Here is a 26,956-nt window from a genome sequence, read left to right as displayed (position 1 = left end):
CACAGTTGGAGAGACACCCATTCAGGCCAGCCATAACACTATATATAAGGCATTTGACCTCCTCCTTCAATCACAATTCGATCTCTCACAACAACAGTAAACCTTTGCAAGGTTTGTAAGATTTCTAGAGTCGCTTGCTTATCTAGCCAATGTACCAACTCTCCTAGACATTGCAATGCATTTACTTGTATCGTTGCAATTGTAGTTTTTATCGTCAACCCGAGCATCAAAGTCTTTCCATATCCCTGAGAAAGCTTTCAAGAACTCAGACTTCTGCATGTTATCTCTCTCAAGCATATGATCGTGGAAACAGAGAGCATGTAATCTTGTATCATCCTGAAAGAAGGGAGAAATTGTAATCATTCGAGAAGAGGTTTGCAAGCAAGCAAATGGTAAGCAAGGCATCCAAGATTGAATATTTCAGATGCATAACCCACAGTTGGTATCTTACTCCAGACTAGTCATGGAGCTATATAGGCCAAAGAGGGTTGAAAAGGAATAATAGCATCTTCAACATCATATTCAATAATGACATGTTCACTATCCCCTTGAATACTATATCTTGGCAGTGCCAAAAGTTTCTTCTCTTCTGACAATAATTCTGGTTGTTGATTCTTCTATACAGGGGTAATCTAAGGGTTCCCTTGTCGTTCCTCCCATCCTAGTCGACTGTCCATCATAAGTACTGTTAGGAAGGTCAACAGTCCATTGTTGTATTTCATTGTTGCATTGTAAAGCAACATTAGTTGAGGTGGAGCAATACATAGTTGCAACTAAACTCTCTTTGGCAACTTTGTCCTTTGATTCAGGCACTTGATCAATCTTGGGAGTCACGTGTATTTGATCCTTGCCATCTTTCCTACTTAATTATGCTACCTCTGCATTCTATTTTTCTGTTTTTGGCTTATCTTTAGTATCATTTGATCTGTCTTTTCTGCTGCTAGGCCAAAAATCATTCCAATACCTTATGACTGCTTTCTGCTGTGAGCCCTTACCATAATTTTTGGGCCTACTTTCGTACTTAATGTCATAGAATTCTTGAAAGGTCAGGGTTGCCCGAGTACCCTCTCATAGCATTTGCTACTCCCTCCAATAATCCAAAGTATCTTTGTTCTGTTCTGGTGGTCTACAATTCCCTGTTTTCCGCCCATCTAGGAACTAAGGAAGCCAAGGTCTCAGAGTCTTCTGACTGGCTGTCCCAGTGCTTGTCTGTTTGGGGGTATTAGGCTGAATAGGAACATGGTAATTGCTACTTGCATTATTCGCAAATGGGGCAAGAAGCCGAGTCATCAGCTGCTGGTGCTGCTACCGCTGAGCAGCCATGGTTTGCATGGTTTCTCTAGAGGTTGCTTCTTCCTATCCTCCATTGAAGCCTTGAAGATCTTGGGTTAGTGATATCAACCCATATGTTCACAGGTTGGCAGGATAAGCCAGCTCTGACACTGTTGTAGTATTCCTAGGGAATTTAGGCCCTTAGGGTTATAATTTCACAAGATAAATTCCTACTAATCTTTACAGAATTCTTTCAATTTCAAGCAGAGATAGAATACACATTGATGCTGTCAATAGTAAACCTTATAGTACATCAATAGTCACATTAATTTCAAATTAACAGGGGCTATTACACCAGTAAATCTGGTTGTATAGCATCAAAACGGTGGCAATCCTCTAAATATCAAGTTTAGCATTTTATCAGGATTGCTATAACGGATAATACCCTAATCAATAAATCCGAACCACTAACTAAGTTAGAGGGTGCTTGTAATATGAGAAATAGCTTTAACAATGACCTTTCTTAGTCCCGCTACTCCCTGGATGCTCTAGCTGAGATGACCGATTTGTTGTAGCTTCCTGCAGTGTATTTGGTTGCTCTCATGTCTCATTGCTGGAGTCTATGTTAATCCATCCTTTGTGATCTTCCAAACCTCCTCAGCAGTTAAAATTTGTTGTGAGAACCCTCACTACCCCAAGGTGCCTCCCACAGTTAGTTTTGTCTTCAGCTCTAGTGCGGTGATAGACTCTTCTTTGGAGGTAAGCCACTGCAAATGCTTCATTGTAAACCACTTTAACGGGAGTCTGAGTTATGATGGTTAGGGTGGTGAGGGCTCTTGCTTGGCCCCATGTTGCTGTCGCAGGATGACCCTAACCAGTACATAATTCGTTGGTAACTTAGCCTAAGGGCTGCTGCACTAGGAATACCTGCACTGACCCCGTTTGCTTCCAAATAAAGCTGTGGTGCTCAAATTGGGTTGGCAATGGAGTCGTTGCCTGGAAACTAACTTGCTATTTCCCTCAATGCTTTGCCACCCAAAGTTTATGACACATAAACCAACAACCCACGAATTCCTTTTTTGAATGTCAAAACCAGATGAGAATTCCTTAGAGTAACATACTAGACAAATGATGAGAATTCCTCAGAGTAATGTACCAGACAAATGATGAGAAAAGATGGTTGAGTAAGGTGGAATCTTTCACCACCAAAATTAGTAAAGACTAGCTAGGGTGGCATCACCTCCACTGAAACTAGACAAAGGAAAAAGGGGTCATCAAACCCTTAGAGCCTCAACGCAAAGAAAGCAAAGATAATTCAATCCAAATCCATGATGATCTAATGATTCACACTCTCCTTTATTTATAGATTCCTCATCCAGGGTCTTTCTTCCTTAATCTAATGTGTGGGGTTACAAGTGCAGCCCCCAATTTGGGCTTTTTTTGCCCCAGTTGCCCCAAAATTTACCCAATGATGCCCCAAACACATTGGATAATGGGTTTCCCCCTTTATTAATGACTATAGCCTATGGGGTTGGATAGGCTATGTCGTCCTCCCTTGGGCAATTAATCGGTAGGGAACATTCCACTCTAGACTCAATAATGTCTTTAATTTGCCCCAGCGTGCTATCCATCTGCTCATACACCTCCCCAATTATTGGTTGATCTGAATATGCAAACTTGATTGTGTGGTAAAATGGCTTGGTGAATTGCAAAACATATGTAACCTATGCCAATGTTATTAGAACTGAACCGGTGATTGAACCGAAAAATCGTGTGGACCGGGAACCGATCGGAACCAGTAAAAAAACCGAACCAAAAAACCGGTTGACCAAAACCACACAAAATATTCAAATTTTTAAGAAAAACATATATATACATGTGCATCCATATGAATCCAAACCATTTATACACAAATAAGCAAAAGCTCTCATTTATATAACATTTAAGGGTAAACATAACCAAAATAGCATTTAGTGCAATCCATCCGTGAACCGAAAATAGATAAACAAATGGGCTCTAGCATCCAAAAGAAATCATGCTACAACAAATACCTACATATCATCAAAATCATTGCCTATATTGGGATCTTTGTCATCAATATAACCCTCTAAGCATTAAAATAAGATAGAAAAAACATAGCATGTCAAGTCAAGATTTTGTTTGAGTGATGGGTACATTTTTAGTAGAGTCATGATAGAGGAGTTCGACAACCAATGCCACTAACATCAAAGTACATAGAGGGATTGGTGCTCTTTATTAAATACTAGTTCCTTACCCTAGTACATGACAAAATCAAATGGAAACGTTGCAATTCCCGCAATCCTGGAAAATTATTAAGTATGTTGGATTTTGAGTGAAATCTAAAATTCATCTTTCCCCTTATGAATTCTAATGAGGTTAGAACCACTCTCAAACATCCTGAGTCATTTCATGGTAATGTTAAAAATTTAAGTAAACAATAGGCTTGAATATTAGGCTGACGACGAAGTGGGCCAACCAAATGAAAAAATGAAAAAAAAGATAGGCAAATTTTTACACTAACTTGGGAAGGTACAAACCGCACCAAACCGGTTCCGAATTGGCTGGTTAAATGAAATAGGCTGGTTCAATACCGAACCAGCTGGTTCCGTTATAGAATCGGCCAGTTCGGTACCAAACCGACCTTTCTGGTTCCGAAACCTTGACCGGACCAGTTTCGGGCTCAAACCAGTCGGATTGGCCGGTTCCAATCCAGTTCTTATAACACTACCTATGACCAAAAGTGACTATCAAGAACAGTGTCCTTCACTACATTAGCACCATCTCTATTGTTGCTCTTGTCATCCCACGAATCACTCGTCACCATAGCACCCAAAGCTTGCCTCACCTTCAATGGGTGCGCCGAAAGGTGAGGTAATAGCTTGCAAATCTAGTTTTTGCAATCTTAAACACTTGCAACTTGAAGTGCCGTAACAATAATTGACCCTTGTATGCCCCATGACAAATTTAATGAGTTGCTTCCCTCTCTTGTATAGCTGATTAATCTATCTACATTCTTTATGCTTCACAACATCATGCATAAAAAGGTTCAATGCGTGCACCAAGCACCCAGACCAAACAATATGTGGATGAGTTCACTCAATGATTTTTCCTGCTCCCTTGCAATTTGTTTAATTATCAGTGATTACTTGAACCACATTATTAGGACCAATATCATTAATTAGTTTGAAAAGGAGATATCAATGTTACGAGAAGATGCAATGATGGAGGAAGAATAATTACTTGCAAGAAATACTGCATGACTAGCAAAAACACCAACAACATTTACCAAATGTTGGTTTCTAACATTTGTCCAACCATCTGATATAATGGATACCTCGCAATCTGCCCACTCATCTGTAAACTGTGTCAAATCTATATGAATCTTTGCTTTTTCTCTGTCTAATAACAAAGTTTTAGCTTTCTTATAGTTAGGGCTCTTGTATCATTTTGGGGCTTTGTTGATGGCCTTAACCAAATCATCCCAGTAGGGGGAATGAAGCACAAGTAATGGTATACAACAAGCAAAAAGAAGCCGCTCCACTTCCACATCCTCCTCCCACCAATATCAAGGAAATTTGCTATTGTTCTGCTAGATTTAGAGGTTCTAGAAGTTCTAAAAAGAAATAAAGTTGTCTGGCCACCACCACCAAATCTAGGGCTTGCATGGGACTAAAGTTTTTGTTTCTATGTCTTTTTTTGTTGAATCTCCTTTATTTTGATGTATTTTTGCCTTTGTTCCATTGGTACCTTAGGGAAATCTGAGATCCCTATGGCACCCTTACTGTCATCACTCTCCATTACCCCACAAAGATGCGTCCTCACATGGGTATATGAACTGCCATATGGTTTTCCACCATGAAAATCATGAGGGCAAATAAATTTGAAGGTTTCACCAGCTCTACCTCCCTTAAATTTTGTTGCAAATCTACACAGGGGTCTCAATGAACCTTTTCTCCCTTGCATGTCATTGTCCTTGACATCCCCTTCCCCTTCAAACCCTTCTTCTTTATCATACATTGTTTACTATGAATGTGATCAATATCCTCTCCATCCATTTCGTCCCTTTGATGCCTATCCCCCACTAGCATCATGAAAACCAAAAACAAAATAAGCCAAAAGAACGCCATTTTTCTCAAAACTTAGATGGACAAGCTGCAATAAAATTAGGAAGAAGGAATGGGAAAGAGTAGGAAAGGAGGAAAAAAACACAAACAAGAAATACAAGAAAATGGGGATTCGGGATTTGCACTTCTCTTTAGCTCTTGAGAAGTTGTTGTAGATGGAAACCTCTGTTATCTCCCCCAAGCTCTTTCTTCTTCACTCCTCTAAGCTCTCCTTTACTCTATCTTCCAACCTCTCACAAATATGCCCTCAAAAACCTTCTATCTCCTTTGGTCTCTGCTCCTCTCTTCCCCAAGCTCAAACAAATGATGAAAGAATGAGGAAAAAAGAGGGGGAAGAGGCCGTTTAATCTCATCCTCACTCACACTAAACTCACCATAGGTCCCACCCTTAATCCTATATAGAGAAAAAAATAAAATTGTGTTGTTACGAAACTGTTGTTGGAAATACTAAGAGGGGGGTGAATCAATATTTCTCTTCAGTTAGTTAATTTTAACTTCACAAAGTATTAATTATTATTAGCATTAGATTAACATAAAACAATTATCAACACCATTCAACAATGCACAACAATAAAGACAATACAGCAGAGCTTTTAGGTGGAAACCCTTTCGGGAGAAAAGCCACTGAACGCTTCTTAATATTTGTCTTCAATAATTTACATCAATCAGGAAGCTCCAACTTCCAAGATTCTAAACTCCATTTGAAGGAGGCTCCAACCCCCTGGTTTACAGGCTCCACTTGAAGGATGCTCCGACGCCTTGGTTTACGAACTCCAACTGGAAGGACGCTCCAATGCTGTGTGCAGGCCCCAACCTGCGCTAGCACCACACTGCCACCCTAAGGTATTTGTAGGATTCAACCAGAAGGAGACTCCACTCTCCTGCCTTGCACTACCTCGCCATCCTAATCAGCAAAGCTACCACTTGCCTTGAAGGATCCAACCTTCAACTCAGTAAGACGGACAACGTTTCACAATTTTCATACTAGATCCACCTGTGCTCAAAATAATATCAAAACAATCTGCTGACTTTATTGATCTGCAAGTACTGGCACGAGGTTGTCAACAACAATAATAATTGTTCAAAAGATCAAACGCTAGTTGCACGAATCTGTCAAGTGTACTGTCACAATAAGATATGCTACTGCTCAATATCAAGATTAACAACAAACCCTATTCCTACTCAAGTTACATGTTCCTCTATCAAATCTCTGCTCTGCAGATCAATATCATGGATTCCATTGCTTCGGATTCCGTCCAACGAACTTTGTAGTACATCAACAACTAGCCACTCTCTTTGCTCATCAAACTGTCAAACCTCATCAAGTGCACACAACAACTAAGTAAATACTATAATATATTTTACTGACAGAACTAACATCAACATCAACTTGTCAAATCATGAGATCTCTGCTCAAACCCTAACTTTTCCCAACACTATCAAACACTGGGTTTATTGCACACAACACTGCTGATGTCACTGTTGCACTGCCATTTGTAACCTCTATAAATAGCTCTGCTCAAGATGTATATGCTTCTCTACTCAAGCCCTAGAACATATGTTCTGTCAAGTGATAGCTACAGAACCTCAATCCTACAATGAACTAACAACCAAATTAGAAGCACTGTAACCCTGGTAGACAAGAACTAAGTACACAATTTTTCTGCAATAAGATATTAGCAATCATATGCTATCAATAGGTTATCAAGGTCACAAGGACTCCGTCATACATGTATGGTTAGCATCAAGGACTTGTTCATTCATACATTCTGCTCATAAGTAGCAACATAGCAACTCATAGTCATGGGTGCATCTGCCAAAACAATGTCAATAGTTACAAACCTCAACAACAATGTATCCCACACAGATTTGCACATTAATATCTTCAATTTCATGGACAATACACAGATCTTCTAGCAAGCTCAAGTTTCACCAGTCCACTCAGCTCCTATTCGTACCATTCAGAAGAAAAGTCTATGCATGCTTAATTGGTCTCTAGTCTGCATATGCACACTTGATTGTTGGAGGGTTCACACTTCATTAGCAATGAAGAGTTTAGTCAAAATAGAAGAGCTCTGCCTTGACCCTATCACATCAGACTTGTCGATCTTGATGCACACCAGGCCTGTTATCATTTGACTTACGATCTAGGTGTGTATAAGTCAAGCTTGTTGTAATTCGACCCTCGCATATGTGGGTGATCTAGATTTAGGCTAATCAAACTTCACATATTTGAGCAACAAATCGGACCTGTTTGTTGTCCAATCACAAAAACTGTAACTCATTGGCATCAAATGTCTGTTGACGACACTGGAGTTGTGGTATTTAATGTTATGAACATTAGTGTGTGCCAACTGTAAATTTTTAAATTCAAGCGATGCCTACGTCATAGATGTTCAATTGAACACAGATTATTGCAGCCAGAGAACCTCTGAACTCCCTCCCTTGACAATTCAAACTGCCAATAGTGGAATTCAAGCTGAAGTTACTTTCCAACCATATCCAGAACCAGATCATGAAGTCACATAATGAGCCAATCCAACGGACATCTGTTATGTAAAAAATTAGTTAATTTTAGGTTTAATTAGAAGAAAGGGCACGATCATAAGATCATGCCCTTTCCCAAAGGGTGCCCATGGTGGTATATAAGCCAGGAACCCCATTGTAAACAATCATCATCTGTCTATTCATTTTTTAATAAGATATTTATACATATATTTCTGTTGTCAAGGAATTTTCACTTCATTGGTATCAGAGCGGTCGAATCCTCTCGCCTGTGCTGGTTTCACGCATCTGTCCACTGCTATCACTGTACTTACCTTTCGCTGCCATACTCACTACCGACACCCTGTTTACGCACTTCCCGCCTGGACTGCTCTCGCTGCGACTATCCACAACCACAAAACGCCATTCCAGTAAAGACGTGGGAAGGAGAGGACTTTACGGAGACGTCAATCTTCAAAATCCTGTCCTTCTGCCTGCAAATTGCAAACTCTGCAACGGACGTGAGGGAACTCATTTTTTAACTTTCGACATTTTGAAACTGAAGTTTGATATCAATTGTGGTGGTTTTAATCGAAATCAAGCATTTTTGTTCGATCTCATGAATTTATCGAACACCGTACCAAACTGAAGGCTGTTATTTTAAAAAGAAATTCTTTAAACTCGTTATTGGGCCACGCGCTACAGTAGCCGCCACCGCAAGCCAGGTCTCGACCTCGGTATCGACTGCCTTCCACGCCATTGCCTTTGTCTACCCGTTGTCTGTCCTTGCCTTTCACGCCATTGCCTTTGTCTACTCGCTGTCTATTCTTCCAACTCACGCACCTTTCGCCTACCACATTCCGCCATCCGATCAGTGCTTAAAACTCTGCAACGTCCACCATCAGTCAATCACCGTGGCCATTGGCTTCCTGTCGTACCTTTTCAGTCCAATTAAATTTCTAAATTGGATATTTTTGTTATATAAGTTATAATATATACAATTAAACTATATTAAATAGTATATATTATATAACATATATTACATATATCAATATGATTTATCTAATTTAGTATATATAAAAATATTATATATTATATATGATATACATAATTTATTTATATATATAAATATTATATAGTTTAAAACTATATCTATCTATCTATCTATATATATATATATATAATTAAATTAATTTAAAAAAAAATTATTAAAATTTTAAACTGGCAGATAAATACACGCCCTGCAAACCCGCTCAATGTCGACAATGACAATGGCGGATTTCCAAAAAAAATTGTTGGACTCGAAGCATAAGATAAATAACAACCACGATGAGGTCAGTAAAAGATTAAATGAATTCCAGATCAAGCTTGAGGGGCAGGCTGACAATATCAAAAAACAGGCTGACCAAATAAAAAATCTTCAGGATACGACAAATCGAATAGAAATAAAGATGGAAAATCAACATGTCCAAACAGAAGCAGACATCAGAGAGGTCTTAACAATGCTGAAAATTCTGTGTAAAAAGGCGAATTGTACACCCGAACAACTACTAAAAGAAAATGAAGAGAATCAAGAACACATCTCATCAGATTCAACAAAGTCAACAGACTCTCATGAAAAAGTTGAATCCCCAAAAAAATCAGCGACACCCCACCAAGAAGTGAGTAACACAACCCTTACAAACAAGCAACTCTAGGATACCTTTACCAATCAACACCCCTTTTTCACTCAACCATTAGCAACGTACTAGCGAAGGGCAAAAGTTGAGATGCCTAAACTCGATAGAAACGAAAAAAACAATGTTGCATGGATAAATAAAGCAGAAGAATACTTTGAGATATATGACATCAATGACGATGACGAAAAGCTCAGGCACACATCCATGAAAATGGAAGGGGAAGCATATAATTGGTATATGTGGTGGAAAAAGACAACACATGTCATTAGCTGGAGAAAATTTAAGGATGCATTCTTTAAAAGATTCCAAGGTGTAAAGGAAGAAGAGTTCTTTTCAAAACTCATCAAATTACGACAAAAAGGAAGTGTGGATGAATACACTCAAGAATGGGAGACCTTAGTAACACGAGTACCTGGGTTATCAGAATCTCGTCTAATTTAGTCATACGTCTCAGGACTCAAAACCCATTTACAAGCAGAACTTGAGATGCATGACATTACATCAATAGAAGTAGCAAGACGAAAAGCAAAAACAGCCGAAAAGAAATCCGAACCAATATTTTGGTCAAAAGCGGAAAAAACATATTCAAGACGAAGGATACCCCAATATGTGGACTCAAATAATACGAGATATGTTCCACCACATCGTCGTGAAGATGAAAAATCTAATGTGGAAATGCAAAGGATAAAAGAGGGTAAATGTAAACGCTGTGGTGAGAAGTGGGACCCCAAACATAGATGTGCTAAAGGAAAAGAACCAAAGAACCTATATAATTGTGAAGCAACCAATGATTCAAACAGTGAAGATTATGACATAGAAGAAACAGAAGATGCCCCAGAATTCTCACCAGAATTAGATGACGGAAGTATTTCGCAAGTGTCACTATCTACTATGACAGGTATATCACAACCTTAGACCTTAAAGTTAAAGGGACACATAAAGAAGAACAATGTAGTGGTTCTCATCGACTCTGGTAGCACACACAATTTTTTAGATGCAACCGTGGCAAAGAGACTCAATATTTTTTCATTTCCCTTACCAAACATGAAAGTGATGGTAGCTAACGGTAAGAAGATTGAAAAGGTGGGGAAATGCCATAAGGTCAATTTGCAGATTCAAGACTTTAATTTAGAGTCTCCATTCTTCACGGTACCGTTAGGAGGAGTAGATGTAGTCTTAGGTATCCAATGGCTACGAACTTTAGGTACTTATGCTGCCAACCATCAAGTACAATTTATAAAATTCAAATGGGGAGGTCAGAAGTACAAACTACACGGATTCCAAGCACCAGAAAATCAAGTTGTATCATCATCTCAGATGATGAAGCTGAGTCGAAAAGGAGCACCTGCTTATGTAGTACAATGTCACCAATTAGAAATGTTATCTGCAAATATGACCAGTGAAGAGTCACCAGAGATACAAGATTTAATTCAGAAGCATGAAAAAGTATTTCAAGACCTACCTATGGAGATGCCACCTAATAGGGAAATTAAGCATACAATAGAAGTCAAGGCAGGGTCAGACCCTGTCAACATCAAGCCATACCGATATCCACATCACCAAAAAACGGAACTTGAGAGATTAATCCAAGACCTTTTAAAGTGTGAGACCTTGATCATCTTGGAATATCTGATCAAGTGGAAGGACTTACCCAAAGAAGATGCTTTCTGGGAGAATGAATCATTCTTCAACAACATCCGTCGTTACTTATGCTTTGAGGACAAAGCATTCTTTCGAGAGGAAGGCAATGTTATGTAAAAAATTAGTTAATTTTAGGTTTAATTAGATGAAAGGGCACGATCATAAGATCATGCCCTTTCCCAAAGGGTGCCCATGGCGGTATATAAGCCAGGAACCCCATTGTAAACAATCATCATCTATCTATTCATTTTTTAATAAGATATTTATACATATATTTCTATTGTCAAGGAATTTTCACTTCAACGTCTATATTTATACTTTCTTTAAGGAAAGACAGAACTACAGGCTCTTTTGCAATCCAGTTTTTTAAAATTTTTTCTTTGTGGTTTAATATTATTCTTCAGGCAAAGAAGTATGTTACAACAATTACCAGACCCATGAAATAAAACTTGAGAATAGTTGCCACAAGATTGATCCAAACCTTGCCTCAGAGCTCACAAAATTCTGCACACTAAACCTCAGGAAAAAGAAAAACTCAGATTACCCTCAAAGGAGGTTGAATGACCTCAGGGAACCCCAACGAATCCCTTGACAAACCAAAGATAAAAGAATCTCAATGCCTCTTCTCAAGATATGCATCACATCCCCAGGCCATAGAAGACCACTCAATTAGATTACTCAAGATTAGCGCATTAGATACCTAAATGTCCAGCGAAGAACCAATAAACATAGACTTCAAAAACCCAAAATTATCTCCAAACTTGGCTTGCTCGTTCAAATCGTCATTACAATTCAAAGGCCACATATTATCACAGATCTAGTAGTGCATTCAAGTTATGATTTGGAATGCAAATCGGCCTTGAATTTATAGGGGTCGAGGATCTCTCTAGAGAGGTAAGCCTATTGAAAATGTAACTAGTTTTGGTCTTCATAATTGTTGTTGTACTCATTTCAATGTGTATCCTATGTAACAAACAAGAAAAGAAAAAAAGTTATTTTTATTAAAGCATGGGTTTTGTGCCCTTTATTGATGATTTTCTAGGTAAAAGCATGTTCTTCATGTTTTTAGGGTTTGTTAGATCTTAGGATCTATTGTCATGAGTTAAAGGAGTCAACATCATTTTATAAGACCCTTCCAGGCAAAATGTATTTATAAAAAAGAATTATTTTTGAGTCCAGAAAGTCCTAGAATCTCCTAAAGTACAAGTCGGCCTTGGAAATATCAAGTCGGCTAAAAGCAGGGAATTTGACCCCTTGAGAAGTCTATATAAAGGAGCAGTTCGACTTCATTTAACACTCATTTAGCCAAGACAAAATTCAATCATCACATCTGAAGTTTCTAGCTAAGGTACAAAACAAGCCAAAGGTACAAAACTGAGCTGAAGGTGAAGAACAAGACGAAGGTACAAAACTGAGCCGAAGGTGCAGCGCTGAGTCGAAGGTGCAGGGCAAACCGAAGGTATAGAATTGAGCCGAAGGTGTAGAACAAGCCGAAGATACAAAACTGAGGTAACAGGCTGAAGGTGTAGAACAGTCTGAAGGTGCAAAACTGAGGTAATAGATTGAAGGGTCAAAGTAGCTATGCGAGTTGCAGGGTTGAGGCTGGCAGGTCAAAGTTGCAGGTTGTAGCTGGTTGGTGCAGGGTCAAGGAAGGAGTTGTTGGAAGGGATGACTTGGTACTTGGAGAAGGACTCGGTCTAGGGTTGGGTCTTTGTATCTCTTTTGAAGATTCTAAGAAGGGAAGGGTTTTTCGGGTTTTCCCCTGACTGAGAGCCGAATTTTTGTGTCCTCTATTGTTGCTATTTCGTTCTTGATATTTGTTTGATGAAAAGATCTAATTAAAGAACATAAAGAAGACTAATAAAGTTCATAAGAAAATATTAAGGTTAAGGAAAATAAGAATTACAAGCTACCACTTTACATTTTCCAACATGGTATTAGAGCTAAGGTGAACAAGGAAGGCAGCTGGAAGGACACTAGAAGGATTTGCTTATCAAGGGGAAGGAAAAAGGAAACTCTCAAAGCCTGAAGAAGAAGACTACAAGGAAGATTATCTCTTGAAGGGATCTAGTTGAAGACTCATTGGCAAACCTCTTTGAAGAAAGCATCAAGGGATTGTTATCACTCATCACTCTTAAAAGCTGTTGTTGGAGGAATCCTAGGGAACATCTTTCAAGAAAGTCTCTTCAAATATCTTGAAGGCATCAAGAAGATTGAAGACATCATCAAGGAGAATCTTGGTCTCAAGTAAGTATCATATTATTACATCATGTCTGAATCTACAAGTCATATGGGTTCTTTCTGCAAGGAGAGCAATAAGCTCGTTGGGGCATCAAACTATCTAGCATGGAAGAAAAGAATTGACTTGATACTCACAGAACAAGAAGTAATGGAATATGTTATTGGGGAAATCACTGAACCAAGCAAAGACAAGACACAAGAACTAGAAAAGTACAAGAAAGGGGAAGTAAGGGCTCAAAGGATCATAGTTGAATCAATTAAGGATTCTCTTGTTCCATTTGTTGCAAACTTGAAGACCTCCAAGGCTATGTAAGACAAGCTAGTGAATTTGTAGAATGAAGAAATTAAACGATGAGGATGTGGCATCCTTTCTCATGAGAGTCTCTCAACTAAGAGACCATTTGCAATTACTTGGGGAACCAATTACTGATTCAGAAATAACCATCTGTGTATTGGATGCATTGCCACCAGAATGGAGCAACATTGCAACAAACATCTACTCCAAGAAGGATTCAACTCCCTTTGATGAGTTGTGGGCCCTTGCTTATTGGAAGAATCAAGGATCAAGGTCAAGGATGATATTGGATGAGATGAGCAATCTCAAGCCTTTCTAACTCGAGTCAAGAAGCAGAAGAAGGGAAAGTTTGGTAAGTTTGAGAATAAAGACATATCCAAGGTTCAATGCTTCAAGTGCAATGAGTTTGGACACTTTAAGAGGGACTGCCCAAACCAACAAAACAACAAGAGAAAAGAAAGGAGTGAAGCTCATGTAGTCGAAGCAGTTAGAGAATCTGAGAAGAAGGCAAAGAAGGAAGAAGTGAAGGATCCTTACTCCTAAAGAAGGTTCACTGACTATTAGGTTCTTTATAAAAAATGTTCTTTCCTTCAGATAGTATGCATTGGTCATCTTGATTATGTATAACATCATAGAGAGAATCATATGGAAGTGTCATATTTAGAGTTTGCATGATTAAGTTGCTTTGTAGATATCATCTAGATAGATAGATAGACCATCTTTGCATAATGTTCATCCAAGTATTATCTAACATTAGGTTAGAAGTTGTCATATTGCCTAAATGGATCATCGTGATCCTAGAAGGACCATCATTGTGAAAGGTCCTTGGGAAAGGAATCATGACAAGGGTAGTATACATTCAATGTAATGTGGAATCAATACTAGTAAAGGGATGAAGGAATGCAATAAGGTCGGGTTGCAGGGTCATTTCAGGGCATACAGCTAGATGACTGGATGAAAGCTTAAGAATGCATGTTAAAAGAAAAGTTTGGATAAGATTCATATATATAGAAGCTTGTGAAAAAAAAGTTGGTTATAAAATTATGCTTGAGTATTTATGATGTTGGAAAATAATAGAATTTGACTTACTTTAGGATGTATAAGAGATTAAGATTTTCTCTAGAATAGGTAAGATAATAATTAACATCCAGTGTAATCTCCTGGAAAAGAAAAAGTTGTAACTTGGTAATCAAGTTCGATCCTTGGGCACTTTGATGCATGAAGTAAGGTTCAAATGGAGATGGCCAATGAGGATGTTGATGGAACGAGAAGGGTGACATGGTACGGTAAGTCTTTTATTTATGGTTTGGTTATCTGGTTAACATATTATTTTGCTACCTGAAAAGATGTTGCAGGAATTCATGATGATAGTTGAGGCAAGTTCAACTATATGGATGGAAAGTATTGAGGAAAGCTCAATACTTGGTACCTAGCAACTATGAAGTCAAAGATGTGTTCATCTTGGAACTAGAAGGTAGTAGTGTGAGATGATAACCTGAAGGTCAAAGGAGATCACTTTCATGAGGAAGCTATGATCCACTTGAAGATTGGAAAGGCTCAATACAATGCCTTTATCTGTGATGTTGAAGATGAAAGTGATGAGCAAGAAAGATGACCTGAATCTTGTCACAAGATTAAAGAGAGAAGATGGCTCCATGATACCTCGAAAGGAAGCAACCTCAAGAGATGCGAAGGAAAGAGGGAGCCATATAGCTATGAAGATCAAATATCTAATACTCTCATGAAGACAAGCCATAAGGATTGTGGTGTTGCCTCCCACTATTGAAAAAAAGGTCTGGAATCTCCTCTGGTTTTAAGAGGGAGCAAAAGGAGTCTCGTTGAATGGGAGCAAGGTGTTGATTTGTGTAGCTTGGGGGGTACTCCAAGCCCTAGGGTTCAGGGTTTGGAGGGCAAAGCGCCACAAAGGTCACTTTGGGGCTTGGAACCCAAGTGTGGGGTTTTGCACCCATTGGGATTTGGGTCAAAACCATGATGAATTTGAGCTTGGGAAAATTTGAGGTGATAGAACTTGGTGAGCCGATTCCAACCCTCCAAAGACCATTCAAATCAGAGCTCTAGAAACAAAGTTATGAATTTTTGAAGTTGACAATTAATTATTGGTATTCAAGTCATGTAGGCTTGAAGTAAAATTGTCCAATAGATGTGTCTCTTCATGAATTTGTGAAACCCCTTTTTTGGTGTATAAATAAAGGGTGAATTGGAGTCATTAAGGCATCCATTTGTGCAACACTCAGACTTGAGAAAGACTCGTGAGAGAGAAGAATTTCTCTGCCCTAGCCACAAGAAGGAAGAGATAGGACAACATGGGTTTTGAGGTCTGTTTTAGGGTTATTTTGAGGATTGAGTTGCTGTGAAGGGAGGACGAGGAAGCTCCCTAGAGGGCCGAGGCAAGAGAAGGCTATTTCAGCGTGCGTAAAGGGCTCTTGGGTGCATAAATCTTGGAGGAAGGGCAACATATGCTGCTATAGGTGGGCCGCAAGCCCTACCTCATCTTTGGAGGGCAACGTGGAGCTGTTTAAGGGTTGTCTATGCCCAGGACAACAGCCAAGGGTGCCAACATTTCTCCAAGACTAGGCCGCAGCCAAGGAGGGCTGTTTTGGTGGCTGATTGGGGGCTATTACAACAACTAAATGTGCCCTAACCAGTCATAGATATAACAATAGTAACACAGACTTAGACAACAATGTTGATGAGTGTTGGATCCGTGTTTTTGGGTCAATTTGGATCAGTTTGATATTGCAACCTGTTGGTGCCATGTGGAGGACTTTCTGAGGAAGTGAAGAGCCATCCTAGGAGCGGAACCGACAATGAAGTATTGGGCATCTTTGCACTGTTGGAGGGTAGTGTGTGGATGCCCAAAGTAGCCCTAGACTAGTAGTCTTGAAGTGACGAAGATAGCTGAAGATTGGGTGAAGTTTGTAGCCTTATGAGTAGCTCTTTGATGGATGAAAGAGGCTACTAGAAGGCAGATTGAAGCTCGGGAATTGGCCAACCCAGAGAGTAGATTTATGAGCCTGTGTACATGTAGAAAAAGTGACATGCAACATTGTTTGGTGGTAGCCCTCCTAGAGTCTCGATGTGTAGTGGCCTTCATGGACTAAGGCACTACTAGTGAGCAATATGGAAGCGAAGGACAAGTAGGAAAAGATACAACATAGGAACTGCAACGAAGTTTGTCATTGTCTCTTGTATACCATAGACTGTTGTATTATTCATATTTGGTTTAATATAACAAAGATCGGTGATTGTACAACGTTGTACAATTTTGTTAAAAAGTGTGTATATTTGTGCATATGTGATTTACTGCTTTATATTTCCGCTGTGCAAAGTAGTTTATGGTTGAGATTCTTGGTTTGGTAGAGTCAGTGATTTTAAGACTCTAACCTAGACCCAAGGTCGTGGAAATTCAACACAGGGATCTATTCTCCAAGAGAATAGGGATGTCCTCTTTGGTTGAGAGGGAGTGATGGTGAACATCACATGTGCATTTTCTTCTTCAGGTAGTGAAGAAAGAATGATGAAGGATTGGATAAGCATCTGTGGTTTCCTTGAGGATTTAACATCCAAGAAAGGAAAGGTTTCGATACTCTTTGAGGATGGGATAGGTATCCAAGATAAGAGTAGTTGAAGAGGATCGATATTCTTTGAGGAGTTAGGATTGGAGACCCAAGATAAGAATAGTCCTAAAAGGGCATACCTTGTAGACATCTGGATGGGGTATGTGCCTTATAGAGGTAGTGCGGTATCACACATAAAGCCTCCCTGCATAATGTTCTTAATTAAAGAAGAGCTTGTCTAGTTAGGCCTCAGAGACAGTGTGGGTCATGATGATGATGCTCACAATATGGCTTATAAATTTGGCTCTTCTTGTGATAACTCTTTAGTTTGAGATATGATGTTGTACAAGTTGTACAAATATGAATACCTCCCTAGTTAAGAGCGAGTGTTGAAAATGTAACTAGTTTCGGTCTTCATAATTGTTGTTGTACTCATTTCAATATGTATCCTTTGTAACAAACAAGAAAATAAAAGAAAAAGTTATTATTATTAAAGCATGAGTTTCATTCTCTTTATTGATGGTCTTCTAGGTAAAAGCATGTTCTTCATGCTTCTAGGGTTTGCTAGTTCTTAGGATTTATTGTCATAAGTCAAAGGAGTTAGCATCATGTTTATTAGACCCTTTCGAGCAAATTGTATTTGTAAAAAATAATTATTTTTGAGTCTAGAAAGTCCCAGAATCTCCTAAAGTACAAGTCGACCTTGGAAACATCAAGTAGGCCTAAAGGAGGGAATTCGACCCCTTGCGAAGGCTATATAAAGGGGTAGTTCGACCTCATTTAATAATCATTTAACCAGGACAAAATTTGATCATTAGATCTGAAGTTTCTAGTGAAGGTACAAAAGAGGTCGAAGGTATAGAATTGAGCTGAAGGTGAAGAACAAGCACAAGGTAGAAAACTGAGTTGAAGGTGCAAAATAGGCTAAAGGTACAGAGTTGAGCCAAAGGTGCAAAACATGCTGAAGGTACAAAACTGAGGTATCTGGCTAAAGGTGCAGAACTGAGGTAATAGAACGAAGGGTTAAAGTATCTATGTGAGTTGCAGGGTTGAGGCTGTTAGATCGAAGTTGCAGGTTGTAGCTGGTTGGTGCAGGTTCAAGGAAGGACTTGTTGGAAGGGCTGACTTAGTACTTGGAGAAGGATTTGGTCTAGGGTTGGGTCTTTGTATCTCATTTGAAGGTTCTAAGAAGAAACAAGTTTTATGGGTTTTCCCCTTGGAGGGGTTTTGCCCTGGCTAAGAGCCTACTTTATGTGTCCTCTTTTGTTGCTATTTTTTTCTTGATATTTGTTTGATGAAAATATCTAACTAAAGAACATAACTAATAAATTTCACAAACAAATATTAAGGTTAAGGAAAATAAGAATTACAAGTTGCCACTTTACAAGGAGGGAGTCGACTCAATTAGATTTGAAATTTGAAACTAAATTTTTGTAGCCAAAATCCCAGATGGATATAAGGGTCGACTTATCCCTTATAAAATTAGCTAATATGCCCATGATTGACTTTATAATTTAATAAATACTTTAACGAAAGATTCTTTTTTGACTCCTTGAATTAAACAAACATTTGTTCAAATGTGGAGCTGCGACATCATCTAGCTTTGGGGACTTTGACAACAAGATGGGGGTAGCATCCTGATTGGGCATAATTCCCAAACCATGAAGAATCTCATGATGTGATATATACCATTGGAATTATCATGATGAAGACTATCCAATGATGATGGTCATGAGCCTAAACAACTTGATCTTCGTACCAAAATTCCTCATTAGTTGCAGGGCATCTAGGGCTTTACAAAGCTTCTTGTTATTTGGAGATTCTAATTGATGCAACCTGTTGACCATGTACATGTCAACAATTCTGAAAAGCAGAGTATAAAGCAGTGGATAAAATTTTTGAGGCATTATCATCATTGTAATCCCAAATTCTGGTTTTGTATTATAAATATGATTCTAGTATGATTATTAAGCCATGTAACAACACCTAGGTAAGCCTATGATTCTCCTCAAAGGGTTTCACTCTAGGGGGTTTTTTAACCTCCCCAATTACTTGTGTTTCTAAACATGATTAATTGATAGAGTTTTTCTCCCAGATATACTGCAAAGCTAGGGTGGAATTCATTGACAAGGTCTTAAGTGAGTCCTAATGTTATAAAGTCAATGAATTTTTATCATACTAGAGCATGTGTCTTGTGTCAGAAAATTTGGTTGAGTCTTAGGAGGTTGTGTCTATCTGGAAATTCCCCTTCTAAGGGTTGATCATTGTAATATCTTGATGTAAAAGTGTGTTTAGAATTATTTTTGGTGAATGGTTCCTCATAATTAGAACACCATTACCAAAATATTTTTAGATACACTTAGAGGGTGGAAAAAATATTTAATCCCCTCTTGAGTTTATAATTTTATTTTTGGCAAAAAATAAAATGAAGGGAAATATTAATTACCCTCCAAGTGGAAAATTATTCAAAATTTTATTGAGGCTATTTTCAAAGGGAATAATTCAATTCAAGAATAAAAGGCCTCATTTCCAAGGCTGGATGGACTAGTTCAGATATTTGTTTGGCTAGAGAAGACTATTTCCCAACAAATCGAAATTTTTGGACCAAGTAGTTAATTATTTTGCACAAGAAACAATAATTCTATTTTTTGGAGGTCCTCCATGGTCCAAAAGTCAAAATTTGACCCCTTTGACACAATGAACAAGGCAGATCGAATTATTTTGAAGGTTTGTGCTAGCCAATCAAGGGTTGAAATTTTTAGACGAGGATCAAGCTACTAGCTATTATTTTCCACTTTGAGGGGTTGATCCCTCTCATTATCTATACAAGGAAGCATTTTGCTCCTCACATGACATGGATTTTTTTTTATGTACTGAGCTAAGCTTTGTTGGGATAGTTTTCTGCATTAATCAAATGTCTTTGGGGTTTCAATTCAAGGTGTGTCTCTCTTGATAATTCATGGTATGTGTTGAATAGTCTTAATGCTCTAATTGTGTTCATTGTTGAAGATTATTGTTTCATAGCCAGTGGTTGGATTATCTACTAGCACATATATCTAGCTTTAGATATTGGGCTAGAGTAAATACATTGAACTTGATAGGTCTAGCAGGTGTCTCTAGATCTCTTGTTTTCCTGTGTGAATTGAACCCCTTTGAAACTAATAATCTATCTTTTGAGTTTGTAGAGATCTTCAGTTGATTCAGCCCTTGGGCAAGCCCCAAGTACATGGACTTTGAGGTGATCACACCTTGTTTGGACTTTGAGCTTATCTAATGATTTGTGGTGCAGGGTTTTGGCTAGTACATTAAATAACTTTGAGATTTATTTGCTAATTGGAGCTTGAATTTAATTGTGAATAATGTAAATAATTTGTGAATAATTTTGTAAATTATTTTCTAACCCTTGTAATTATTTGCTATTTTGTATATAATTATTTGGGGGTTTTGGGGTTTTGTTTTGAATTTCTTCTAGATCTTGGGCTTGGCTCTATTTATTTGACTTGCAGGTGCCAAAGGATCAAAGTTTCAAAGAGAAATTCTAAGTGTGAGGATTCTAGCCCTCACCTAGCCTAGACGACTAAGGTTTGGGCAGTATTCAGCCTTTGGAAGGGTCGTGCAGCCTTTGGAGAAGTGCGTTCAGCCAAGGAGGGTAGATCTAGGGCCTAGACACCCAAATCTACAAGACCGAAGTGCCAAAATCTCAATGCCTAGCCTCTTCGAGGGAGCCGCTAACCCTAGAGGGCCTATTTGCTGCAACAATTGGGGTTTTCTTAAGTGTTTAACATCTGAAGTGGTTTTTTGGGTGGTGTGGTCGAGGTCAGGGTAACTTTTATGCTTGAATTTATCAATTTTTGCTTGTAGGAGGCGGCCGCAAGGGTTTTGAGGGCATTAGGCCTTGGCCGCAGCCACCTATAAGCCCTTGCCGGATGCCTATTAGGCCTCTAGGACCAAGCCGCAGGCCTAATTAGGCCATAAAGACCTAGTCGCAACCTTTGATAGCTTGGAAATTGGATTGCAAATTGATTTTGGAGCTAACTCTTTGTGTTTTGCAGGCTCAATCACAAATTTGGCAAGGGTTTTGTGGTGGTTTATCATTAGTAATTTGTCCTTTTTTTTGTTTGAGGGCTAACAAATTTGTTTTGCAGGCTTGAGATCAAATTTGGAACAAGTTTGTGGGCTTGGAAAACCATTGTATCCATCACATTAGCCCTACAATCTTGGCCGCTAGCATTTGGAGGCCTTATAGGCCTAGCCGCATACACTAGAAGATCTGGTCTATCATTTTAATTGGGTTTGAAGGCTAATCTTTGTGGTTGCAGGTGTTAGAGAGCTCAAACATCACTATTTTGGTGCTTCAACCAGCCAATTTTGCCATCAAAGGAAGGGTCTAATCTCTCTAGCCTTTCCTCTTTTCTTGATTGTCACATTAATAACCAGACCTGAAGTTAATCATAACAATGGTGTGATCTTTAATATCTAGGCCGAAATAAACCCCAAGATCATCACACATTAACTTCTAAGGCTAATCATTGTGGTAGTTCTTGTGTCCTCTCACATTGGTGTCTTTCTTGAGGTCTGATCTAAATTTTCAGAGGTCTGATATAAAGATTGCAGTGGCATAATCTCTTTAAGAAGATCCTAAAAATTAATCCTAATAAGCCTAATAACCTAAAGGATTAGCTCTCATTAAGTAAAGGATTATTCATAATTGTTATTACTTTGTTTATAAGTGATTATTGGGACTGTCTTCATAATATTAAGTGGGCTGATACGATTTGTATTAAAGTCTGGTGCATCTTCCTTGTGGTCATTGAATGATAATAGCATTGGTGTATTGGTCTCTCTTTTGGTCTTGAGGATAAATTAGTGCATCTTGCTTTCTAGCTCTTTGCATCTTTGCATTCTTGCATCATTGCATTGTGCATTTGTTAGTCTCTTCATACATTGTGATTCACTGTTAGCAATCTCATTGTTCTATCGGTGCTTGTTGCTATTATGTCTAAAGAACATTAAAGTTCCTCTTGTTCCTGAGGGTCTTGCATCATAAGTATAAGAGAATTATTCTAAGTGACACATCTGATAAGCATCTTGAGTAATAAGTATTTCTAATCTTGTTTCATTGAGATAAAATATTCTCTAAGTGCTTCATTTATTTGCTATTGTTATCTTAAAATCTTGTGTTAAAGGATAACATTTTGAGCATAGTGATTTCAAGTGGTTTAATATTGTCATATTGGAGCATTTAATATATTTGTGATCTCATTGAAGCAATCAATCATTTGCATCTTCATTCTAAGTTAGAAGTGCATATTTAAAAGTTACCTCCAAGCATAAGCTTGGTTGTAAGAGAGATAGGACCACCTTCTTCATACAATTTGAGAAGTCTAGACCCTTATCCAAAGTTAAAACAAATGACCTTGTAGTTCTCTTGTGTGCAATCCATTGTAGGAATGAAGACACTTGGGTGGTTAGAATTCTAGGGGAGGTTTTGTTAATGAGGCCTTAGCCTCCTTCTTGTGGACTTCTCTCTACAACTTGCGTTCGAGACTAGCTTCAAAATAATTGAGAGGGAGGATTCACCTAGACTAGGCATCTAATTAAAATTTACCAAGATCCTGTATGTCACATTAGATTAGGTCCTGCACTTCATTTAGGATATACTTTGCATCTTGCAGCAACTGTTCATCCAATAACTTGAAGTATTAATCTCTATTGTGCAAGTAATTAATTCTAAGGCATTGGTCTATCACTCATATCTTAAAAAAATCTAATCTTGTTTTGCTTAATAAACTTACTTGTCACTTAATTTTAATTCAAGTTGCTAGGCCATTCAGTTGTATCTCCTAGACTTGTTGGTTCCCAACGAGTCTCTCATCATCTCATTCGTAGGGACTACCCCCCTTAGCCTGCATTTAGGAGATAGCTTAAACGGAGAGGGCAGGGATCAAAGTGACAACACCCGCCCTGAGCATTGTCGCATAAGGTGTACAATTTGGGTGACAACACAACCTACAACATATATTAAGAGCGTTCAAGAACCGAAGTTGGAATCACTGACAACACCATTCAACCACTGTGTGTGTTCCTCTAGAACTGCTCGTGAACCATGGCAAAATCGTGCACAAAACCATCATGGTTCCCATAGAGGCAGGAAGTGTATTTTTTCATCCGAATTACAGTTTTAGCAATTGATCCGCATAGTTCGTGGTTTTGGCCTTTGAGTTGGGGGAGGGGGTCTTACAACACTACCCAAGACATAGTCAACCACACTAGCCTCCCCGAATGTGTGCATTAAGGGTGTTATACTCTCCAAAACAAACATAAAATGATTAAACCTTGTGCCACAATGTCAAACAATGTGCCCAAACCATCAACTCCAAGACCATGGGAAATATAGGAGTGTGTTGTGTGCAAGGACAAGTATGAATGCAACCAAGTGTTGTAATACCCATGCTGCCATCCAACAAACTAATGTGCCTCTTAATGTGAGAGCCTTAGAGATATGTGCCCTAAGATGTGGGAACTCTCTCGAAAATTGTGTTAGGGCACATATGAGCACACCATAGCTCAAAATAACCAACAACGTGCAAGGCGCTTATTATGCTACACAAAACTGTCAAAAAACATGGAACTTCTCCAAATCCATGTGTTGGATGATGTGGCATGTCTCGAAATATGTGAGAATGTATGGCTCTATGCAAATGAAGCCTCCAAAGGTGACATATACACTATGATGCCTTAAAAAATAATGCATAGTATAAAAGTAAGCATCTTAGCAATCCTCCAATGGTCCCATAAGGTGATCTTCCATAAACACATATTCTTCAAAGTGGCAATGTATTGGCTCCAAAGTCAACATCCTCCAAACGTAGCCTACATCTATAGGGTCTTCAACACTAGGACAAGATTCATGCTAAATGACGGGTAACAAAGAGCACTGTTGAGAATTTTAGCTAGAGGATAGTTACTCCCATGTTGGAACTTGGATCCTCAATGAGCCCCAAAATTGTCACCAAAGGATGAAGAGAAGGCCCCCCACGCCTCCAATAAGCCAAAAACTTGTGATTGACTCTCTTCTGACATTGAGGTCGCAAGGAAGAAACTATTAATATGTCAATAACCAAAAGATGTGGAAGAACTAGTCTGTGGTGTGTCTTGTTGTCTAAAAGATGCTAGATGCTGCTGAGATTTGGAGAAGAAAGCCACTGCATAACAATAAACTTAAAAGAGAAGAAATCCATTACACAACATTAGGAAGAGTTGTCAAAGAAGACAGTGGGGAAGCATTGTTGCTACATCAATCACTAAGATAGACAATGCACTTCCTGATGATGTTGTTTAGACTCTAGGGAGTGCCCAACGATGAGAGGGCCTAGCTAAGTGACCCTGGAAGGAGCTTGGAGAAAACCAACTCTCTCATAATATCCAAGGCAGATGGAAGGAATCTAGTGATATGGGTATGCCTATCTAAGGAGGTCTGTAGAGTAGTCTATGTTGAGAATGTGTACTACATTTCTATGCACAAAAATCTAAATCTCAATCTTTTTGCATTCAAGTTTGCAAGATATCTAAATCTCATTCTTTTTTCATTCAAGTTTGCAAGATTTGAAGCAATTTGTAGCCAAATCAAAATCTTAGTAATGAGATCACTCAATTTTGAGCATAATGTCTCTTTGTGTTTGCTCTCTTCATACATGGAGGATTTGCCTTCATCAAGTGCCCCCTGTGTTGGAAAATGTAACTAGTTTTGGTCTTCATAATTGTCATTTGATTCATGTCATGATGTAATTCTTATGTATCTATCAAATGAAGAAAGGAAATATATGTAAAGATAAAAAAGGAAATGATTTATGTAAAGCATGGGTTTCATGCTCTAGTCATTTTTCGTTAGGTCAAGCATCCATTGAATGCTCCTAGGGTTTACATGAATCAAAGTGTCCTTGTCATATTGTAAAAGTCCCATTTGGGCATTTGTATCAAAAGAAAAAATGTTTTTGTAATAGGAAATGTCTAGAAGGCTTCCAAGACCAAGTCGGCCTAGAGAGGGTTAATGGAGCCCCTTGAAAGGCTATATAAAGGAGGAACTTCAACCTTCTTGGAGACATATCACACACACTTGAATTCGATCTACAGTTAGAAAGGAGAGCGAAAGTCTACAAAGAGCAAGGAAAATACTAGCGAAGAAGAAGAAGCCCTAGAAAGGTTCAGAGATCTGAAATATACCTACTTTAGCTCACACGTGTGAGAAACCTAGGGTTTCTGGGCATACCTTGGTTCGAAGGTTGCAAGAATAGTGGCAAATTCTTCTTGGGGATTTGAAAGGCTAGAAGAGTCTTGCTTTTTAAGAATATCGTTTCGTTGCTCTTGTCTTGTGATGGAGAAGAATGATTGGTGGCTAGCTTGGTTCTTGGTGGTAGCCCTGGTCTATGTTGTTGGTCTTGGAAGTCTCCTTTGAATCAATTCTTTAAGAAGAGAAGTTTTTTTTGGGTTTTCCCCTTGGAGGGGATTTTCCTTGGCTTGGAGTCTATATCTGGTGTTCATCTTTGTATGATTGTGATCTTCATGGTTTTGGCATATATTTGATGTTAAAAACATAAACATAATAATGAAGAAGAACATAATATCACAAATAACTATCTCTGAAGGAAAAGTAAAATTAAATGTTGTCCTCATTGATTTTCCAACATGGTGTCAAAGCTAAGGTCAAGTCATAGGCAGCTGGAAGATCACTGTTGTTTGAACTCAAAAGGGTTTCCAAGACAAGTAGGGACTATTTGTGATCTCCTTGAGGGCTGAAGAAGATCCGAGTTGAGAAGGGAAGTATGGCAACCGAAATACCTCAGTAAAAGCAGCCAAAAAGGTCAGATGGCTTTGAGATAAGGTCACTAAAATGTTGGGTTAGTTAAGGCCTAGAACATCCCTGTTTTCATCACCCTTTCTACTCAAGATCAGATCCGAACTTGGCAACAATAGCTACATGACCGAAGCCCTGAGACAAGGCTACAAGAGGGTAGTTTGGAAACAATTGAGTGCAGATTGGAGGAAGGTATATCTTGTGATAGAGCGAAGATCTCGAGGAAGAATATGGTGCAATTTAGGCCTAGGAATTAGGTCGAGTTTCAAAGGGACCAGATCTGCTGAGAGATAGAGAGTCCCATTCTAGGCTAAGGGTTATGGAATATTAGAAGAGGCCTAGCCTAGGCCGCAGGGTCTATCTCCCTTGTCAAGAAAAGTGTGCACTGTAATCTTGTGTTTGAGAGCCCTATAACGGTCTAAGAACAGTTCTTGAAGGCAACAAAGAAAGAGGATACAAGACTGCACATTGGAGAGGCATTTTAAGCTTAGTCTCAACATTTTACAATGACCGTAATAAGCCCTAACCAAAAGGCTGAAGTTGCAGAATGATAGCACAAACTTCATTTTAGATCTATCATCAAGGATAGCGAAGTAAGGAAGGATTGATGTATGTCATTCAGGAAGCAAGAACTTGTAGTAGGAGTCTACTTTGAGGATCTGTAATATCATCTACAACATATCCTAACTAGAATTAAAGAGTAGTAGTTAGTCATCTTGAAGAGCATCTTGACTTGACATCTTTGGGAGCTTCTCTTGAAGGCAGTT

At 38.7% G+C, this 26,956-nt stretch overlaps 1 protein-coding gene across 2 annotated transcripts in view; it reads left to right on the top strand.

Moving 5' to 3' along the window:
- The window catches only part of CJD1 (Chloroplast J-like domain 1), a 314,415-nt gene that overhangs the window by 173,198 nt on the left and 114,261 nt on the right, over nt 1-26,956 (top strand). The window lies entirely within an intron of this gene.

This window comes from Pinus tabuliformis, chromosome J (genome assembly GCF_031772625.1).
Source record: "Pinus tabuliformis cultivar Carrire ecotype Pingquan chromosome J, CPIR1, whole genome shotgun sequence".
Taxonomy (NCBI): domain Eukaryota; kingdom Viridiplantae; phylum Streptophyta; class Pinopsida; order Pinales; family Pinaceae; genus Pinus; species Pinus tabuliformis.
This window is presented reverse-complemented; position numbering and strand designations above follow the sequence as displayed.